This window comes from Antechinus flavipes, chromosome 3 (assembly GCF_016432865.1).
Source record: "Antechinus flavipes isolate AdamAnt ecotype Samford, QLD, Australia chromosome 3, AdamAnt_v2, whole genome shotgun sequence".
NCBI classification, from domain to species: domain Eukaryota; kingdom Metazoa; phylum Chordata; class Mammalia; order Dasyuromorphia; family Dasyuridae; genus Antechinus; species Antechinus flavipes.
This window is the reverse complement of record NC_067400.1, coordinates 22065685-22086309: the sequence shown is the minus strand read 5'-3', so window position 1 is coordinate 22086309 and position 20625 is coordinate 22065685.

Below are 20625 nucleotides of genomic sequence, written 5' to 3'. Positions count from 1 at the left end.
AGAAAGGAGATGATATTTTACAAATGAGAAATAAAGAATAATTTCCATTACAAAAAATAAAAAACAAATACCCCCAAATAATTAAGAAAGAATGTACTTAACAATCTTATTTTTATGAGATAAATATGGTTCAGAATCCCTAATCAGGAAAGAATAAAACAGAGAAAAGGAATGTAAAATATACAGTCAAATTATATGAATAGGTAGTTTCCTTTAAAAATCAAGCTAAAGTAATCATAAGAAAAGTTCTCTTAATAATAGGGAAATTAAAATTAAAACAGATTTTTTTGTTCCATCATACACCTCTCAAAGTGGTAAAAAAATGACCAAAATTAATAGCAAATGTTGAAAGGACTTAGATTCATTATTCATTGAATTCATTATTATTTAACTTATTCCTTCAGCATATAAATACATCAGAAAATAACTTCAGTCAATAATATCCCTAGTACTGAATGTGAAGAACTAGAATTTGAAAATTAAAAAAAAATTCAGTGCTCTTATCATCTCCCACTTATTTTTAAACAGTCCCTCATGAATTCAACACACACACACACACACACACACACGAACCCCCAAAAACATATATATGATTTTTTTTTCCTAGTGATCAATATTAAAACATTATAACTGCTTTTGGGTCCAGGATTTGTGTGATATATTCTCTCCTTTGATGCTAAAATCTGTTTCTGCCTTGGACCCACATAGGTGTGGACCATATTCAGTGCTGAGGGATTCTGTAGTTAGAAGGTTGGGCTCATTTTCAAATAATTTTGACTCTTTACTGAAACATATTTATATTTCACCAGCAAATTTCAAATATATTCCTTTATGTCTATATCAGAGATTGAAGTCTCTGCTCCCTTTCTCAATGATATTCCCCCAATTCAAAAAGGACTCATTCTGTCGAAGGCTGCCAATGAGCACTGAATGAAGAATCTCCAGACCAAGTCATGGGCTTGTTTCCATAAAAACATATCAATCCCAAGGTCAATATTCAGTCATGCATTGGCAGGAAATGAGCACAAAGAAGAAAGAGTAATATGATTTACTTTAAGCTCATCTATTGGAACCCTACCTTACTCTACATTCCACCTGGGGATTCATCATGCTTCTGAAAGTTCACAAATGTAAAGGGATTGTGGATTTTACTTCCACCTCTAATGAAAGCCATTTTGGTCCTGTATGTTTGGCCAGAAGTCAATAGGACAGATATTTGTGTACTAATTATAGAGTACCATGATCTTTAAAGTATGACAGCATGTGTGCCTAAAGGCATTACAAAGTTGCATAAGGGAAATTAGTATGCTGAAATATTACACCATGTAAAAAAAAAAGCAAGTCAGGGCAGCTAGTTGTTGTAGTGGATAGGAGCACCAGCCCTGAAGTCAGGAGGACCCGAGTCCAAATTTGGCCTCAGACACTTCACACTTCCTAGCTGTGTGACCCTGGGCAAGTCACTTAACCCCAATTGTCTCAGCAGAGAGAGAGAGAGAAAGAAAGAGAGAGAGACACACACACACACACACACACACACACAGAGAGAGAGAGAGAGAGAGAGAGAGAGAGAGAAACAAAGCAAGAGATATTTCTTCAAAATATGTATGATAAAAAAGAGCTAAATCAGTCATATAATAACAAAAAACACAAAATGATAGATAAGCTATGGTTTTATACAACCCACAAAAATACTCAAATCCATAGATTTAAGTTATTTATTGCTGGGTAGATCTTCTCTGGAGAAACATTTAGGGTAAGACTCTACGAGTGGAAAGATATATGCATGTCTACATAAAGGGCTCATATAGAATGGATCATGGGTCTATTAACAAAATAAAGTCAGGGTAAGCATAATTATTTGAAAACTATGGCTGAGATCTGTCACCTTTACAAAAATAAAAAAAATAGTATCATTTTAAGAGTGTTGTGAACATGGCAGATTTTTAAACATGCCGACTACACGGCAGGATTGTTCAAAGTAATAGGAAAGTTTTTGTTGAAATATGTTATTCCATACAAAAATATTTACATAAGATTGAGAGTGTTATATATTCCTTAGTTGAGGAGTACATTAGCAACATCTCCTATTTTGTCAAGTAATATAACCTATTTATCTCTTACAAAAACTGATTGCATGTTATAGTTCATTAGCAACATCTCCTATTTTGTCACGTAATATAACCTATTTATCTCTTACAAAAACTGATTGCATGTTATAGTTCATTGTTTTTGACATAAGAGTTAGAAAGTAGATCTTAAAAGTACTTAGTTATAAGATCCTAAGTTTAAAGCTGCAAGAATCTTAAGGGACCATAATTTTACAAATAGAAAAACAAAATCAAGTTAAATGATTTCTCAAAGATCACAAAGATAATACATTTCTGTATTAATAAGTCTTCCTGACTTTTTGTCTAATCCTCTTCCTGCTACTCCACATTGCAGTGTTTAGAGAAATACACTGAGTCCTAGATAAAGACTTTGCCAATGACTTACAGAAAATAAGAAACTTTGCTAAGTAATTAACCTAAATCATTTGACTGTAAAACAAGCATTTTTTCCCCATTACTCAGTGCCTCAAAGGAAACGTTTGGAGACCCTTCATGATTCATTGAAATTTATAAGACTATAGAATTGCAGACATAGAAGAGATCTAATATGTCATCTTGTCCAATTATCTCATTTTATAGATAAGGGCAGACACGTGGCACAGTTAGTGTTGATCTTACCCAGCTCAAACATTTTGTAAGTTTCTAACCATGGAGAATTCATATAAGCTTTAGTTTCCTCATCAGTAAAAATGAGGATAATAATAAATCCCACCTGAACTCCTTATCCTTCCCCAAAATCTTTCTACATTCCATATTACTATAGAGAGCAATATCATCCTCCCAGTTCCTCAGGAGTCATTCTGGATTCCTCATTATTGTTTATCTTCCCACGCATCCAATTTTCTGATAAAGTATTCCAATTCCACCTTTGCATCATCTCTGTAATATTGTCCCTTTTCTCCTCTGCCACAGTCATCACTTTAATGTAGGCTGTCATCAACTTATATCTGGATTATTTCAATAGCCTGCTGGTATTTGCCTGGTAAATTCCCTTTCCATTTTAATGCATGATCCATTCATCCATTAAAGTGATTTTCCTAAAGTGCAAGCATAATAATGTCACCCCTTCACTAAATAAATGCCAGTGGCTCCCTAGTACTATCAGAATCAAATATGAAATTATCTGTTTAACATCCAAAGCAGCACATAACCTAGCTCCCTCCTTCCTTTCAAGTATTCTTTCACTTTACTCCTTGACATATATGCTTTGATCAAGTGACACTGGTAATTCCATAAATAACACATTACATCTTTCAACTTTGGGCATTTTTTTCTGGCTATCTTCCATGCATAAATATTTCTCCCTTTTCTGCTCTACCTACTGTTCTTGCTGACTTGCATTCAGTTCAAAGGAAAATATAATCTTTTATAGGAAGACTGCCCCGATTTCTCCCAATTCTAGTGTCTTCCTTCTCTTAATTATTTCTTAATTTTCCTATGTATAAATTGTTTTACATATTTTTATCTACATTTTGTTTTGTTTTTTTACATGATTTTAAGTTTCTTGAGGGCAGGGCAAACTTTTGTAGTTTTTTTTTTTCATATATATATATTTATTTTTATTATCAACACTTAGCACAGTAGTAGGTGCATAAATGTTAATAAATGGATTTAAATGAAAAGGTATTTGTAAAGTGCTTGGAAAATAATAAGTTGCTAAGTTACAACTAGCAATAGGGAAAAGAGGAGGAGAAGGAGAGAAAAGAGATAGAGAAGGAGTAGGGAGAGGAAAAAGAAGAAGAAGAAGCAGAGAAAGCAACAGAGAAAGGAAGGAAGAAAGGAAGGAAGGGAAAAAAACAAGCCAAGAAAAAGAAAGAAAGAAAGAAAAAAGAAGGAAAAAAGAAAGAAAGAAAAAGAAAGAAAGAAAGAAAGAAATTGGAGGAGAAGGATATGATGATGATGATGATGATGATCCCTCAGGAAGAAAGATTAGCAGGAGTAGTTAGAATTCAGGCTCTCTAGAATATGCTATTTAGATTTCATGTCATGTTGGCTTTCTTCCTATCTTATTTTCCCCTTATTTTTTAGCAAATATATCTTACTTCAAATTTTCTTTAAATTAGTTTCAAATTTCTGTTTATTTTCTTTTGCAGATCTCCCTAGGTAAAGACCAAATTCAGCAAAATTGTTCTTTTTCTTCCTTTTTTATTTTCTGATCACAAATTTGGGAATCATGCCATCATTCATTCCTTGATATGGATTAGCTTTTTTTAATTTATCCAGGTGCACACCTGACATATTAATAATGACAATCCATATTTCTGACAAAAATAGGTCTCTTAATTTTTTTCAATACTATATTTCCATTGCATTTAATTCAAGTTCAACAATTATCAAGACACCATTATTTGAAATACTGTGCTAAACACTGAAGATAGTATGATAAACACTACTTTTTCTACCCTCAAGAAACTTACCTTATTTAAATCAATCAACCAATATAAATTAAGTTTCTCCTATGTTTCTAATGACATAGTAGACACTTGGCATAAAAAAGACAAAAATCAAGCATCCTCTGACATCAAAGAACTTATATTCTATTGAGAAATTCCCAGTTCATACAGGGTAACTTAAGAATTTTAGTGCCCTTTTAAACTTTTTGGAACACCTTAAATATGCTATCTACCCAAAGTAAATATCAGTGAGGAGACACTAACAGAAGATATAGAGGTATGGTGGGTAGGAAGGATGAATCAAGAAATTTCCATGTAGGAGGTGACATGATTTGAGTTTGTTAAAAGTCAGGAACTCCAAGATGTAGAAAGGAGGATGAAATTTATTCTAAAAATAAAAATATTCTATGAAAAGGAAGAGGGAACAAGGACAAAATCAAGTTAACTGGGATGGAGAGAGTTTGAAGGGGAAATTAGATAGGTAGATACATATAGAGAAATTTATGTGTAGATATAAAGATATATCTATATTTATAAATGCATATATACATATTTATATGTATTTGTATATGTAAACATATATATACATATTGTAATGTGTGTGCATTTATTATGTATGTCTGAATGTTTATAAGTATGCAACATGATGGGGAATGTTAATGAGGGCTAGATTATTGAGAACTCTGAAAAGGTTGACTTGGGTGGGCAATTACTGTCCATCATATTCCATGTGCCATTTGGGCTTCATATTAAAAAAATGTATGCCTATATTCTCCTTTTTCTATAATAAATAATTAACATATTGATAGCTTATTTTTATTGATCACTTTAAGGTTTTCTTTTTCCCTTAACTTCATCTTTTTCTTTTGACATAACTTTCTTTCCAAATATATCCCTTTTCCCATTGTTACCCAAAAAGCCAAAATATAAAACAAAAAGTTAAAAGAAAGGAATGAGGGGAAAATTCAGACAAAGGAATACATTATTATAGTCTGACATTATATGAAACATTCTGCCCAGTAAATTCCCCATCTTTGCAAAAGAGTACAGGGGCACTTGTATTTTTCTGATGCACTTTATTACCACCCCCATCATGTAGCTTATGCAAACATTGCTGGTCTCACTTTAGCAATGAAGGATGTGATTTTCAGAAAGGTTAATGCCTTTGGCCATCATTTTGTATTTCAGGAGCCTCAAATTCAAGATGTGGATCCAGGTTTTCCTGATGCCATGTTTGAGGTCCTTTAACATAAAAATGAATAGGACAATGAATAAATTCACAAAGGAATAAGTAGATAGATGAATAAATAAATGAAGCAACAAATAGACACATTTATAGATACAGGAGTAAATAAAAATAAATATTAAGGAATGAAAAGCTAATATATATATACATATATATATGTGTGTGTGTGATATACATATATATGTATATCAGTCATACACAAACACATGCAATAGAGATATACAAACATAAATATGTATCCATATATGTATATGTATAGATACAATTAGCAATATTTGCATACATAAACATGTTTAATAACACACAAGTATAATTATTTCATATACTTAAACAGATACAATATGCATGTGTGTATGAACTATATTTGGATAAATATGTGTGTATGTGGATAAATGTGTATATACTGTTTTGTGTGTGTATATAAGTTTGCATGTATACATGCATGTTACAAAAGAAAGATTTGTCCACAGAAAATGAGATCAGGGACCCAGCCTGGTTATCTAAATAACATTAAAACAACATAACAGTTTCATTCATTACTAGACTCATTGTTACTGGGAATAATAGGTGTGTTTGTGTGTGTGTGTGTGTGTGTGTGTGTGTGTGTTTCTAAGGTGAGTGCCCAGTATACTTTGTTGCCTATACTTGTAAATTGAGTTTTTTATTTCCCCTTATTAAATGTTTTCATCTCTTTGGATACAAGCATTCACAAATACATAAACCCATACATACTCTATTCTTTTGGACATAACTGCATGCATACCTACACACACACACACACACACACACACACCATTCAAATGGTGTCTAATTTATACATTAATTACTAGGGAAAGACTTTTAGAGAGAATCTGAAACCTTAGAATAGAGGAGGTAACTGGTGCATTTGTGGTGTGCAAGATCTGGGAAAGCACTCAGTCGGAGAATTGATCCAGAACTGGAATTACAGATGGGATAATTTGTTGTTATCCTCTGCCAGGAGTTAGTAAAAATGTAGTATAAAAGGGCACATTTGCCCATGTTCTGATAGTTTCAACATTGAATGCAACAGACTACTGGCTCTGCTTTCTAAAAAAAATATCGTATAATAGAGAACATGAAAGTGAACAGAAAAAAGAAAACAGAGACATAGCTGTTTGAACACTGACTATATGGGATGAGCATTGTAACAAACATGGATCTCCTGGATTTTTATTTCTTTAATTTGAGTTAAATGCTGATTAAATAATGAATAGAGATAGAGAGTACAGTGTGATTAAATAATTTCAATTATATTAATTTTTTTAATTATTCAAATAAAACAAATGTAACCAGGATAAGAAAAGAAATAAATTGCAGAAAAACAAAAGGCAGTTCTCAGATTGTCACATTATTCAAATATATAAAACAACCTTATAAATCTAAAAAGAATGTGTTATTATCCAGTTGATAAATGGTTAAAGGGTATAAACAGCCAGTTTTTAGATAAATAAACCAAAACAATTTATACTCATATAAAATGTTCTAAATAATTTTTAATTAGAATAAGGCAAATTAGAAAAAGGCAAACAGAGAGATATAATTTTACACTAGATTGACTAAAATGATTGAAGGGAAAAGTATCAAACTTTGGAGCAAAATGTGGAAAACATGTGATACCAATTCATGGCTGGTGGAACTGCGGATTGATCCAACCATTTTGGAGAGCAATCTACAATGATTCCCAAAGAGTTACTAAACTACCTATCCATTTTAACACAGCAATACCATTATTAGGTCTATTTCTAAAGATGGCTGAGTTTAAAAAGGACCTCTGCTTTCTAAAATATTTATAGCAGGTTTTTGTTGTTGTTGTAGCAAGAAATTGACATTGTGAGGGTGCCTTTCAAATGGTAAATGTATGAACATGCTGCAGAATATGATTATGATGGACTATTGTTGTTCTATAAGAAATGATGAGTTCAATGATCTTGGGGGAAAATACATGAATATACTTAAATGAAACTAGTAGAACTCAGGAAAAAACTCAGAACTCAGGAAAAAAAAACTAGAGTAACAGTAATAAAGATTGAAGAACAACTTTGAATGATTGAGTTATACTGACTATAGTAAATACTCAAATTAGCTAAAAAGGACCTATGAAAGAAAATACTAGATATATCTGGAGACAATAATTAAATTAATAGAAAATATATTTATAGAAGTCATTCTACAAACATCTTAGCTCTATAGCTATACATCTCTATATTGATGTATATTCATATATAGACATAATCATATGTGTGTAGATATATGTATCTTTGTATATAGGTGTGTATATGTGTGTGTGTGTGTATAATTCTCTCTAGGATGGGGGAATACTATGTACATTTTAATTTCATGTATTTCAAAAAAATAATAGTTGTATATAATAGATGTGCAGTTTCATGTGCAACCATCTTTTTAGTGTAATTTACAAAAAAAATCATTCCATAAATTAAAAATAAATTTAAATATAATAAACAGGGATATCTGCGGGAAATATCAAGTATCTAATATTGTTTCTGAGAAAGGAATCAGTATAATTCTTCATCTCATGTGTTTCCTTCAATATACTTATGTTAAACATAACATAACATGTATATAGAGGCCCAGTTATATTTATGTTAAACAGAATTATAAATTAAAATAAAATCATTTATTATAATTGTCACTTCTACAGTTGAATTAAGAGATAGCTGTGAGAACCTGGGGAAGTCATTTGACCTATTTCTTTCTCATCTGAAATTGAAAAAAAAAAAAAAAACACATAACAGAAAGGATTAATTTGAGGATTTAATGAGATGATATTTATAAAAGCCTTAGTACAGATCCTGGGACATAGTGAGCATTCCCCTCTTCCTTCATTCCTTTGTTTCTTGCTTATTTACTTGTTTATTTCCTTCCTGCCTTCTTTTCTTCCTTCCTTTCTGTCTTCCTGTCTTCTTGCCTTCCTGCCTTCCATTCCAGTATCACTTTCTATAGGAGACATCTTCCTCTTATCCTGCCACTAGCCCCCTCTTCCTGAACCTGCCCTCCATTTATATGGTATATATTTTGTATGAGAAGTTGTTCTTGTTGTTTGTTTATTTGTTTTTAATGCTGTTTCTTCCATTGGAATATAAGATCCTTTAAGGACAAGAACCGCTTTGTTTGTTCTCTCTCCTCCCCCCCTGCATTATATCCCTAGCACTTAACATGGTGTCTGGTACAATGCCTTTTTTGTTACCTCAATTTGGAGATATCACTTTTTTTTTCTCACCCATCTCAATTAAATTCACAATATTCAGGGCATACATTACATAAAGCGCTGTGTTCTAACGTGGGGTCCAAAGATAAAAAATATATCTATTATTTCCCACCCAGAAAAAGCTTACGTTCTCCTGATGAAAATACAACTTACGCACAATATAAATAAATGCACAAATAAATAAATGCAAATTATATACAATATAATATCAAGTCTTTGGTCCTTTGTTCTTGCAGAGGACCATGATATCAGAGAGGTGATGCCATCAAATGCAAGGGAATTAGATTTAAGTGAGGGAGGGCTGTGCAAGGTCAGCTGCCTCATTCCCCCCCCCCAAGCCATCTGGGTCCAGTGGCAATATATAGAGCAAGATGACTGGAGATGGCCTTGGATGAAATGGGAGACCTTGGCTTTTTTAAGCTAAAAATCTTCAATGGGTCTCAGTTTGAATGAGATCTCATCCATTCAGTGATGAAAGGTAGGTAGCAATTGAAGCAAAGGATTTCCTTTTTCATATAGTCCAAAAAAGAATAAAAAAAAATCTAAATAAACAAATTTGGAAGGGGAAGACAAGATGATGTGAATAAAGATTGAAAAACAAAAGCTCCCTTCTAGGAGGTGACATATAAATTGTATTTTGGAGGACTCTTGGACAGGAGTACGTTCTGTACTTGAGGCACCATCTGGACAAAGATTGGGAGGTAGAGTTCTCTCAGTTATAAACTAGAGATTTTGGTGCTTGCACCATTAATAACAGTGTTAATTGAGAAACAAGTGGGAAGATTTATATGAAACATTTTGAAAACTTATCAAAATCAATAGGATTATAAAACATTATTAATGCCATGCAGACACAAAATTCAACAGACAATTATCATTTCTATACTTTAAATGTGAAATAAAACATTCAAATCTGGTTGCAACTGTTACTAACATCAGATGGTTGGTCTCTGAGACACGTTTTTACTGCCCATTCCTTAATTGAACCTACAAATGGCAGAGATTGTTAAGAGTATTGGTTGCTTGAGAGACACACCATGAAGCCCTATTTCGGCTGCATAATGCAGTTTAAAAGTCCTGTCTGCATATATCAGCTGTAAGTCATAGAGGAAGAAAGCTTTAAAAATTAACACTCTCTCTACCAGTGGTAAATGTTCTTTCTTTTTTCACTTTATCCTATACAAGAGATGTTGATTGCAAATGCAGCCTGGACTGCATCATTAAGCTCAGATAATCTATTCCAGGCCTGGGAATGCAAGCAGATTTGTATGGGTGCTTATCAGGTTAGGCAACCTACTTAACTGCAGGAATTATTTTGTTGTTGTTCCTGCAATCAGTATGCATTTAAAATCAAAGGAGGGAAAAATCCCTAAATATAACTTGACTGCCCATAGACATTCAGATTCCTCAGTTTAGGTTCCCTTAAGTGTCACCTGACATGGGAAAAGGATCTTTGTTTTTCCTTTATTCTCTAAAAGGAACATGACATCAGGAAGGTGATACCATGACTTGCAAGCAAATTAGATTTAAGTTAGGAAGGGATGTGCAAAGTCACCAGTCTGACTTCCTTCTCCAAATGCCATCTGAGTCCAGTGGCCAGATAGAAATGAGGATGACTAGAGATGACCCTAGATGCAGTACAAAATTTTGTTTTTTTAAAGTTAAGGTCTTTTCCAGGTCTCAGTTTGACTAAAGCAATTCCATTCCATGATTAAGTCTAGATAAGTAATGGGGAATAGAATGGTTTTTTACCTAGTTGTTTAAAAAAAAAAAACCGTGTAGGAGGTTTCTAGTCAATAAAGAAAGAATTGTTATGTAAATTCACTCTGAGCCATCAGAGTACATACTATATATGTCCAAGTGAGGCTTGGGCAAATGCCTATTGTTGACCAAATGATGAGAGCCAAAGTGATTTAGTTTGAAATCTAGGCTATAAATCCTAAGATATTTTGTGAAGTTTCTGCAATAAAAATTTATATTCCTTTGGGCCAGAGTACTCACAACTAAGGGTATGATTCCCTATGTAAACAGAGATAGAAGAGGGAAAGAGAGAAACAGAGATTGAAAGAAGGAAGGAAGGAAGGAAGGAAGGAGGAAGGAAGGAAGGAAGGAAGGAAGGAAGGAAGGCAAGAAGGAAGGAAGGAAGGGAAGGAGGGAGAGAGGGAGGAAGACAGGAATGAGCTGTGTTGTCCAATTGGTACTGTTCAGTTGGGTACCCAGTGGGGCAATTCCTACTATTTACAAGTCATTGCTTAGCCTTTATTCTTAAAGAGAATCATGACATCAGGAACATAATGACATGATTTGTAAGTGAGCTTTAAGTGAGGGAGGGCTTAGCAAAGTCACCAATCTTACTTTGCTCTAGAGCCATCTGGATCCAGTTACCAAGATATATATCAGGATGACTGGAGATAGTCCCCATGGGAAAGGATAATCTTATATTGAAAAAATTGTATTCAGGGAAATTGCTTTTATGGAATCTTTTGGTTGATTAACATTAACATATTGGAGTTTGGGTCCTTTCCTTTATAAGCTGCCCCTTACTTTATGTATTCTCACCCCAGGATTATCATTTCATTGGAATTGCATTATAAACTGATGGTTATACTTGAGCAGCAGGAACACAAGTATTGCTTTTTGAGTGAGACTATTTTTTCTCTTTTTTATATAGTTATGGGCCTCGCTATAAATGTAGACTCTTTTTAAGCTATGAAGCACAAAATATGTTTAAAAATGGTTATGTTGTGCTCTGTACTTAAACATTTCATTGTTGTCTGGCTCACCACTATGCCACAGTGAGCCAACACAGCAGGATGTTAGTGGAAGGTATTTCACACTGAGAAGAAGCATGATTTAATGTGTATAGAGAGAGCCAATCAGGAAGCCCACCAACAATACCCAAAAAAACTATACTTGGAAAACCTATAATATAAAAGAAACTGAACACTGTATACTTACAATGATTAAGTTTTGTTTTGTTTTCATTTCCCCCTCCAAAGACGAAGAGAGGGGGGAAATCAGTGTATTTCCCTTCTTTATAGAATTAGAGAAACATCAGTATAGAATACCTCATGTCTTTCCAGGGGTGGCTATGTAGTTCAGTGGATAAAATACTGAGTTGGAGTCAGGAAGACCTGAGTTCAACTATTGCCCCAGGTACTTACTAACTGCTTGATCCCAAGAAAACCCCTTATATTCTGATCAGAGGTTTTATCTGTTTCATATTTAAGACCATTTGATCTTAAAGGGTGAATACCCTGCCATGTTGAGAGAATTTACTAAGTATAGATGCAGCAGTGGCTAAAGTAGTCCACTCAGCATCCAGGAAGACTGAGTTCAAATTCTGACTGAAAAACTTGCTAAATGTGTAACTTTGGTCAAGACACTTAACCTTTGTATAGCCCAGTTTCCTTAAATTTAAAATGAGTCTAAAATTCTAAATTTCATGGTTCTTGTAAATACCAAATAACACAATACGTCTAACTCAATTAGCAAAACTCTTGGAACATAAGAGATGTTAAGTAAAGGTTGTTTGTTAATTTTATTATTATTATAAGAATATTTATAGAATCTCACAATGGTAAGAGAAATAATCCAAAATTTAGTCCAAAAAATATCTGAAAGTGCAGGATAATTACATCATCCTCAAAAAGAGATTGGGCCTTTGCTCAAGGACTATCAGTGAGAGTCACCATTTTTACTTCCAATATAACTATTGCTTCCAATATAACTTAATTTCCTTTCAGCAGTTCAAATTTGTCTTTTTGCTACTTATAGCTGGTCCTCTCCTATTTGATCTTCTGAAGCCAAGAAAAAATTCCTCTTTTTATCACTGTTGTTATTGTTGTTGTTGCTGTTATTTGACCTCCATTCTCAAAGAGTACCAAGACATCAAAGAGGTGATGCTGTGACATGCAAGTGAGTTGGATTTAGGTCATTAGGGATGACTGTGCAAGGTCACCTGCCTTACTTTTCCCTCCAGAGCCATCCAGATCCAGTGCCAAAATATAAGTCAAGACATGTGATATCTCTTCATATACACAAAACAGCTATTGCTTACTATCTAAATCTCATTTCCTCCTAGGTAAACATCCTCGATTTCTTCTTCTGAAACTTCATATGTCATAACCTCAAAGCCTCACACTATCTTTGTAGAAGAAAATGTAGAAATAAGAGGAAGGACAGAACTACAATCATTAATACAAAATGCATTGTTGAGATCACTATAAATATTTTTTAAGAACTTAAATTATTTGTATGCAAATGACTGCTGCTAATTATAGATGAATTATCTATTTCTCAAAGCAAACTTCTACTGAGGGAAATATCTTTTTAGCAATTAGATATAGTTTTGATATGGACTTTAAATAAAGCTGATTTTTTTTTCAATCCATTAAAAGTACTTTCTTTCAGATAAACTGGCCTAAACTTATCAGAATTAATATCTTTGTCATTGTTAGGAAGTGAATATGTTTCCCTAAGCAGTATTGTTCATCATGTAATGTTTCACCATCCGCTGTTTTATTTTTGACATTATATTTTGAAACCATATTGATTAAGTAGCTTATGCAAAATAATTGGTTAATATGCCATCAATTGTTATCATTTTTGTTGAGGATCTAAGGCTGAATAAAATTTCAAGCAGAAAAAATGATGGGATACCAGTCATTTAGACTTCTTAAGAATCAACAATTTCTCTTTTGAGCCTTTCCATGTGCCCCCACAGCAGCTGATGATATTGGCATAAAGCTGTGCAAATAAATTTAAATGTCAAGTCCTGGAAAAGAGGAGTAACATGTGCATATATTTCTGATAGCAGATGTAATGTTTGGCAATCTAGGAGGGGCTACATTTCATTAAAATCACTGAAACCATTTCATAGAGAGAAAAGCTAATTCTGGCAAGATACCATCTTCAGCAAATTCAAATTGGTCATTCTAGTGTTCTTATAGATTTAGAGCAGGAAATGACCTCAGGGATCATCTCAGTCAACACTTTCATTTTATTATTATGGCTCTATCTACAGATGAAGAAACTGAGTCCAGAGAAATAAAATAACTAGCACCAAGTTCACATGCATTAAAATCAAACTATCCCAAGCCTGACTTTAAATACAATACTTCATTCCCTCTCTGTCTGTGACATCATTACCACTAATTAATAAATAAATATTCCATAACAACCCAGTATGAGTCAAGTGCTGTGTTAGGTGCTAGCATATAAAAAATGAAATATAAAAAATGAAAAATATTCAAGAGTCTTCATCCTATGAGATGTTACAAATAGTGTGTGTAGAAATATATCTACATCTATCTATATCTGTGTCTATCTATCTATCTAAACATATGTAAAAAACATACTATAGAATTTGGAGGTCACTAACTTAGGGATTCTATATTGGCCTCTTAATGAATATGACACTTTAGGTAATCCTTGAAAGGAACTATAGGTTTTAGTACAGTGGTTCTCAAACTTTTGTTTTCAGTATTTTTATCCTATTAAAAATTATTGAGTATCTCTCCAAAGCATTTTTGCTTATTTGAGTTACATTTATAGACATTTACCATATTGGAAATAAAAACTATTTTTGAATTTGTAGACCCTCTAAAAGAGTTTCAGAAATCCCCAGGATTCTCTAAACCATACTTTGAGAACCATTGTATTAGATGGAAGTGAGCGGGGGAAGGTTATGGGCATATAGATAAATACCCTTTGCCAAAACTCAGAGGTTGAAGATAGTATAAAAGAGGAGTATACAGAAATTAATTTATATAAGACTAGATGTCTTATGACACTAGATGTGTCAATAAAATATCTAATGGATTCAGCTTTGGTACATTAAAGTATAAAGTCTGGGACTTTGAAAAATGGGGGGGACATTATACATTTTCTTTCTTATTCAATTTGTTTTGTCTTATCAGAATCATAACCATGATATGGAAAGTAAGCATTCTACCAATGTAAAAAAATAGGCTTGTCTGTTGAGGATTTCTTAGGCGATAAAAAATTTAGGATTGTTTTTGTAAATGTGTGTGTGTGTGTATAATATATATATACATATATATCTATAATACATATCTTTATGCACTTATCTGAATATATTATAGATCAATGCACATGCAAAGTCATAATATCACTATATATGCACAATAAATATATGTATGTGTGTATATGTGACAAGCATTACTATATCACCTAAAATCTGCCAAGAATAGTGCTTAAACCTTCATAAATATAAAGTCATTTGAACTTCAAAACAATCCTGCTTGAGACTTAAGTGCTGCTATCATGCCCATTTGGCTGTTGAGAAAACCGAGGCAAAGGGCCTGCCCAGAGTGTCATAGTTTGCAATTATCTGGGGCTGGATTTGAACTCAGGTCTTCCTCACTCAAGGCCTAACATTGTACACACTGTACCACATAGCTGCTTCTGAAAATGAAACCACCATATATATGGTATTTGTACATGTAGTTATTGAGGGACTGCAAATTCCTAATGCATGTTTTAAAAGAGGAAGGAGAGATCAGAAGAAAATAGAAATTCTTGATAAAATGCCTGAGGTCTTTTTCCCTTCTTTTTACCTTGCATAGAGATTATCTTCTAATAATGTTAGTGATATAAGTGACTCTTGCATGATCTAGGGATATCGATGCAGAAGTATTAGTATAAAAAAATCCTAAGATCTGGTCTGAAACAGACGCAGATATTGTGTACATTATAACAGAGAATATTTTATATATGTGTTAATAATGTTATACCAGAAGAATTTTACCTATAAAGATGGACCTTAATACCCAAAGTTAATTCCATCTGACTATTATAAATTTGATGATTCTGTATTTTGCAAGTTAGAAAATATGGTTCACAGTTCACATTAGGAAATGGGCTTTAATCTGTTTCAAGATTTTCAAACTATTGTGTAACAAGAACAGCAAGAGGACCAATCCATAAAAATTCAGTTTGGTGTGATTTATGTTGCAAATTAATTCTTTGAGACACATAAAATAGATATGTTGTCTTAAAAAGAATGCTACTGAATAATTTATAGGAAGTTAAGCAAAATATATAATGAGGATTAGTTATCATTTTGGCTTGAAGTTATTCTTTAAGCTTGCAATGCTATATAACCACTAAAATTTAACAAGGATTCTGTCTAAAACATGTTCCTTCTACTTTTCAGTCTCTAGGCAATTTACATTAAGGACAACTCAAAGTCTTCATTTGGTAGATGTTCACAGAAAATGGATGTTGGACATGGAAATCTGTACTTCTTTTAGTCTGTATTATACGGAATTATTTTTCCCCTTATGCTTGGGAAAATTGGAGGTCAAATGAGTTAAAATTTTAAACTTTTGTTATTCAAATGTTCACTTTCTTGCCTTTGCTGAATACTATGAATATAACTCATTTAGCTTTAAAATCATATTATAATTACTTAGGTACTTAGAGATCATATATTTTAATCAACTTATTTGTATATTAGGAAATTGAAGTTAAGAAAGTTTAAAAACTTGTCTGATATCATACCATAAGTAAACAGAAGTCTATATTCACCATCAAAATTAGGGATAGTTATGAATCTTCACATTTTAGTTTAGTCTGTTAAGAAATTAGGGTTTATTTCTTATTAGAATTAACAATTCTAATAAGAATGATTAGCATGGTCAAATTGCTTACCTTTTGACTAACCACAAACTCAACCATATTCTTACAGGGCTAAACCAAACAGAAGCAGAAAAAGTTTGTCTCTGGTTGATTATCTGCTCACCAACTCACATTAGAATCAGATATCTTTAACTTCAGGGATCATGGCATCAATCCAGCATTCAGATATATTACCTGGCTATATCCTTTAGTTTGCAATCATTTAATCTTTACATGATATAATTATCACTAGATGAAAAATTATGTTCTAGAATTATACTAAACCATCTGTAACTGAATATGTTTTACTTAAAGTATAACCAGAAGGGAATAATTGAAAGAGCTCTATCACTTATGATTTTTATAACCTTGGATAAAGTGAAATTACCCCCTCTTGATCTGGGTTCTCACATGTAAAAATAATCTATTGAGCCAAATGATCACTAAGGTCCCTTCTAATTCTTAATCCTATGATAACTCTGACATTGCCTATTTGGAATTCAGGAAACACGATACTCACTATTTACTAATCTTCTCTTCACAAATTCAAATCTTATACTTCCAGGCTCAGAGAAATTGACATATTTTTCTTAAAGATTTCACGCTATTCCTGACAGTATTTTGGGGGTTTTTTCCTATGAACTTTCAGTACATTCAGTCTATGCTGCACAAGATATTACAGTCTTATATTATCTCTTATTTATTATTATCTTATATTTTCAGTATATGAAGTTAAATCAGAAACCTGAATAACTAACTTATAAGTGAAGTGACTTAAGAATTGGTTGATCAGATATTTAGGAGCCAAAACTAAATTATTAACTAAAGCAATATAACTTGATTTGTGTTTATAAAGGTATATATGTATACAATATACATGTGTATATGCATGAGTTTATCAATATAGGGTACTTCTGATGAGAAATCTCCCTCTACTAACAGAAAATTAGAGTTTCTTGAGGCATTGAGTTTAAGTGATAAGGCCAATGATTTGATTCACATAATCAGTATCTGTCAAATGTGATTCTTGACTCAGATTATCATTTGGAGTTTGATTTCCTGTTTACCATGTCATACTTCTCATCTCAGTAATAATGTTCTAGATAATAAGTTGCTAAGTAGCATCAGGAACTACTAGCTTTCCTATAGTCCACTGTTTAATATCAGTGTCAGATTCATCCTAAGGAAGTTAATAGGGACATTTATTATCAACTCTTTTTGTTTATGTACATCAATTGACATTTTTATACCATATAAACTGGAATATATTCTAAAGATGTTAGTGCCTTAGGAAAGATGCTTTTCAACTTCACTCCATGAAGTATTCCTCAATTCCTCCTAAACTAGAACTCTAATATGGGAAAGCAAATAGAGTTGTGAGGACATTGTTGAGATAAAGAAGAGAAGAAACTTTTTCCATTTGGTACTAAGCAATAGACAAGCAAATAAGTTAAATTAATATAAGCAGGAAATTACATGAGGACAAGGCAGATCTTCATGGCAAATACTGGCTAGAGAATGTTAAGTCATTTATCAATAAGGATTGTGTCATATTTTAGAAAAGTGAGGTAATTATCTTTATGGTATAACTTTTTTTCCTTGGAAAGTTTGAAATGAATGAGAGTTAATCACGTGTCCACAACATGGGTTTGCAGGAAGTAATACTAATGATGTGAGAATGTATTACAGAGCAATGATGTAAGAATATACTACAGAGAAGCCTATAAATAGATGCTTAAATAAATCTGTGTAAGATCATTTATTTTTCTACTTGTTGTTTTTTATATAGCTTTTTTATTGACAAAACATATGACTGGATAATTTTTCAACATTGACCCTTGCAAAAACTTCTGTTCCAACTTTTCCCCTCCTTCCCTCCACCCCTCCCCTAGATGGCAGGTAATCCCATACATGTTAAATATGTTAAAGTATGTGTTAAATACAATATATGTATACATATTTATATATTTTTCTTGCTGCACAAGAAAAATCAGATTTAGAAATAAGGTAAAAATAACCTGGGAAGAAAAACAAAAATGCAAGCAAACAATAATAGAAAGAGTGTAAATGCTATGCTGTGGTCCACACTCATTTCCCAGTGTTTTTTCTCTGGGTATAGCTGGTTCTGTTCATTCTGATCCATTGGAACTGATTTGGATCCTCTCATTGTTGAAGATAGTCATGTCCATCAGAATTGATCTCCATGTAGTATTGTTGTTGAAGTGTATAATTATCTCCTGGTTCTGCTCATTTCACTCAGCATCAGTTCATATAAGTCTCTCCAAGCCTCTCTATATCCATCCTACTGGTCATTTCTTACAGAACAATAATATTCCATAACATACATATACCATAACTTATTCCGCCATTCTCCAATTGGTGAACTATCCATTCCATTTTCCAGTTTCTAGCCACTACAAACAGGGCTGCCACAAACATTTTGGCACATACAGGTCCCTTTCCCTTCTTCAATATCTCTTTGGGAAATAAGCCCGGTAGTAACACTGTTGGATCAAAGGGCATGCACAGTTTGATAATTTTTTGAGTATAATTCCAAATTGAAGAGCATTTATTAAGTACTCTCTAAACTCCAGATGCTGGGTTAGGATTTGCAATGCAATGAACAGGTAGCATATATGTAGTTATGCTTACATATATTCACATATATACATACACACAAACATGTGTACATGAAAAGAACATATAATTCATATACGAGAGAAGTACCAGGCTATATAAATAGGGAAAGAAACTAGCAGCAGCTTGGAAGATGGGCGCTAGAGAAAGATTCAGTTAGAAGATTGTGCTTAAATAAGTATTGATGAAGATAAATGATCCTAAGAAATGGAGGTGAGGAGATAATGAATTTTCAGATGGGGAAAAGCCTATGTAAAGTACAAAGACAGAAGGTAGAGTTCTGTGAATAAGGAATGGAATTATGGCAAGTTTGATGAGAGTATAATGTATGTGAAGAGGAGTTAATTATAAAAAGGCTGGAGAAGTGGGTTGGGGTCAAATTGAGAAGGGCTTAAAAAGCCAGTTTATATGTGCTCCAAAAAGTAATAATTGATTACTTCAGTGTCAATGCTTCTGTGTTATTTGCTTGTTTAATTTTGTTATTGAGTAAAAGGGGGACCACACACTTTAGAAAAAATCACTTTGATAAATTGTGTGGAGGATGGATTGGAGAAAGGAGAGACTTGAGGCAGGGAGACTAATTAGGAGACTTCAAATAACCAAACCAAAAAATGATAAGAATCTGACAAAACTGGAGATCTTTAGAAGAGAAAAGGGAGAGACAGAAATTAGGAAATCAGACTATAATACTAGGTAACTGATCAGGTGTGTGAGTAATAGACAGTGAGAAGTGCAGGATTTCTGACCATACCATTTCCTGTACATGGCATTGTACTTATTTATATTTAAATTTCTCTCTTCAAGGCCCTAGTGATGTCACATTCCCATGCTGCTTTCTCTCAGAAAATCATTTTTCCTCTGATTTATGTGAGAAAACTTTGGTCACTTAATACCAGCTTTCTTGGAAATCATGCTTCATAGCTCAAAAACCATCTTTCTCTCTCCCTTTATTTGTGTATCTTCTCCAATCCTAGAGAGTCAGGAAGCTCTTCTTTCAAACCTAGATAAATCTATTTTATACCCTTTATTATCCCTTTTGGGGCTTAGCTCATCAAAGATTCTTTCTTTCATCTTCACCATTTTCCAACTTTCTGCCTCTATCCCCACTACCAAATTTACTCATCTCCCTTATGATTTAAATTACCTTGAAACTCTCATTTCTTTAAACTCTTGTCACCTCTCTGTGATTAAATACTCAGGAAAAGAAGTATACATCTATTACCTCTGCTTCCCTGTTACCTGAAACTTTAAAGTTATCATTGATGTCTTAATTGTTAATAGCTCCAATATTCTGCTCTCAGGACACATCTATAATTATTTTTCCAATTTTGAGATGGTGGCTGACTTCTA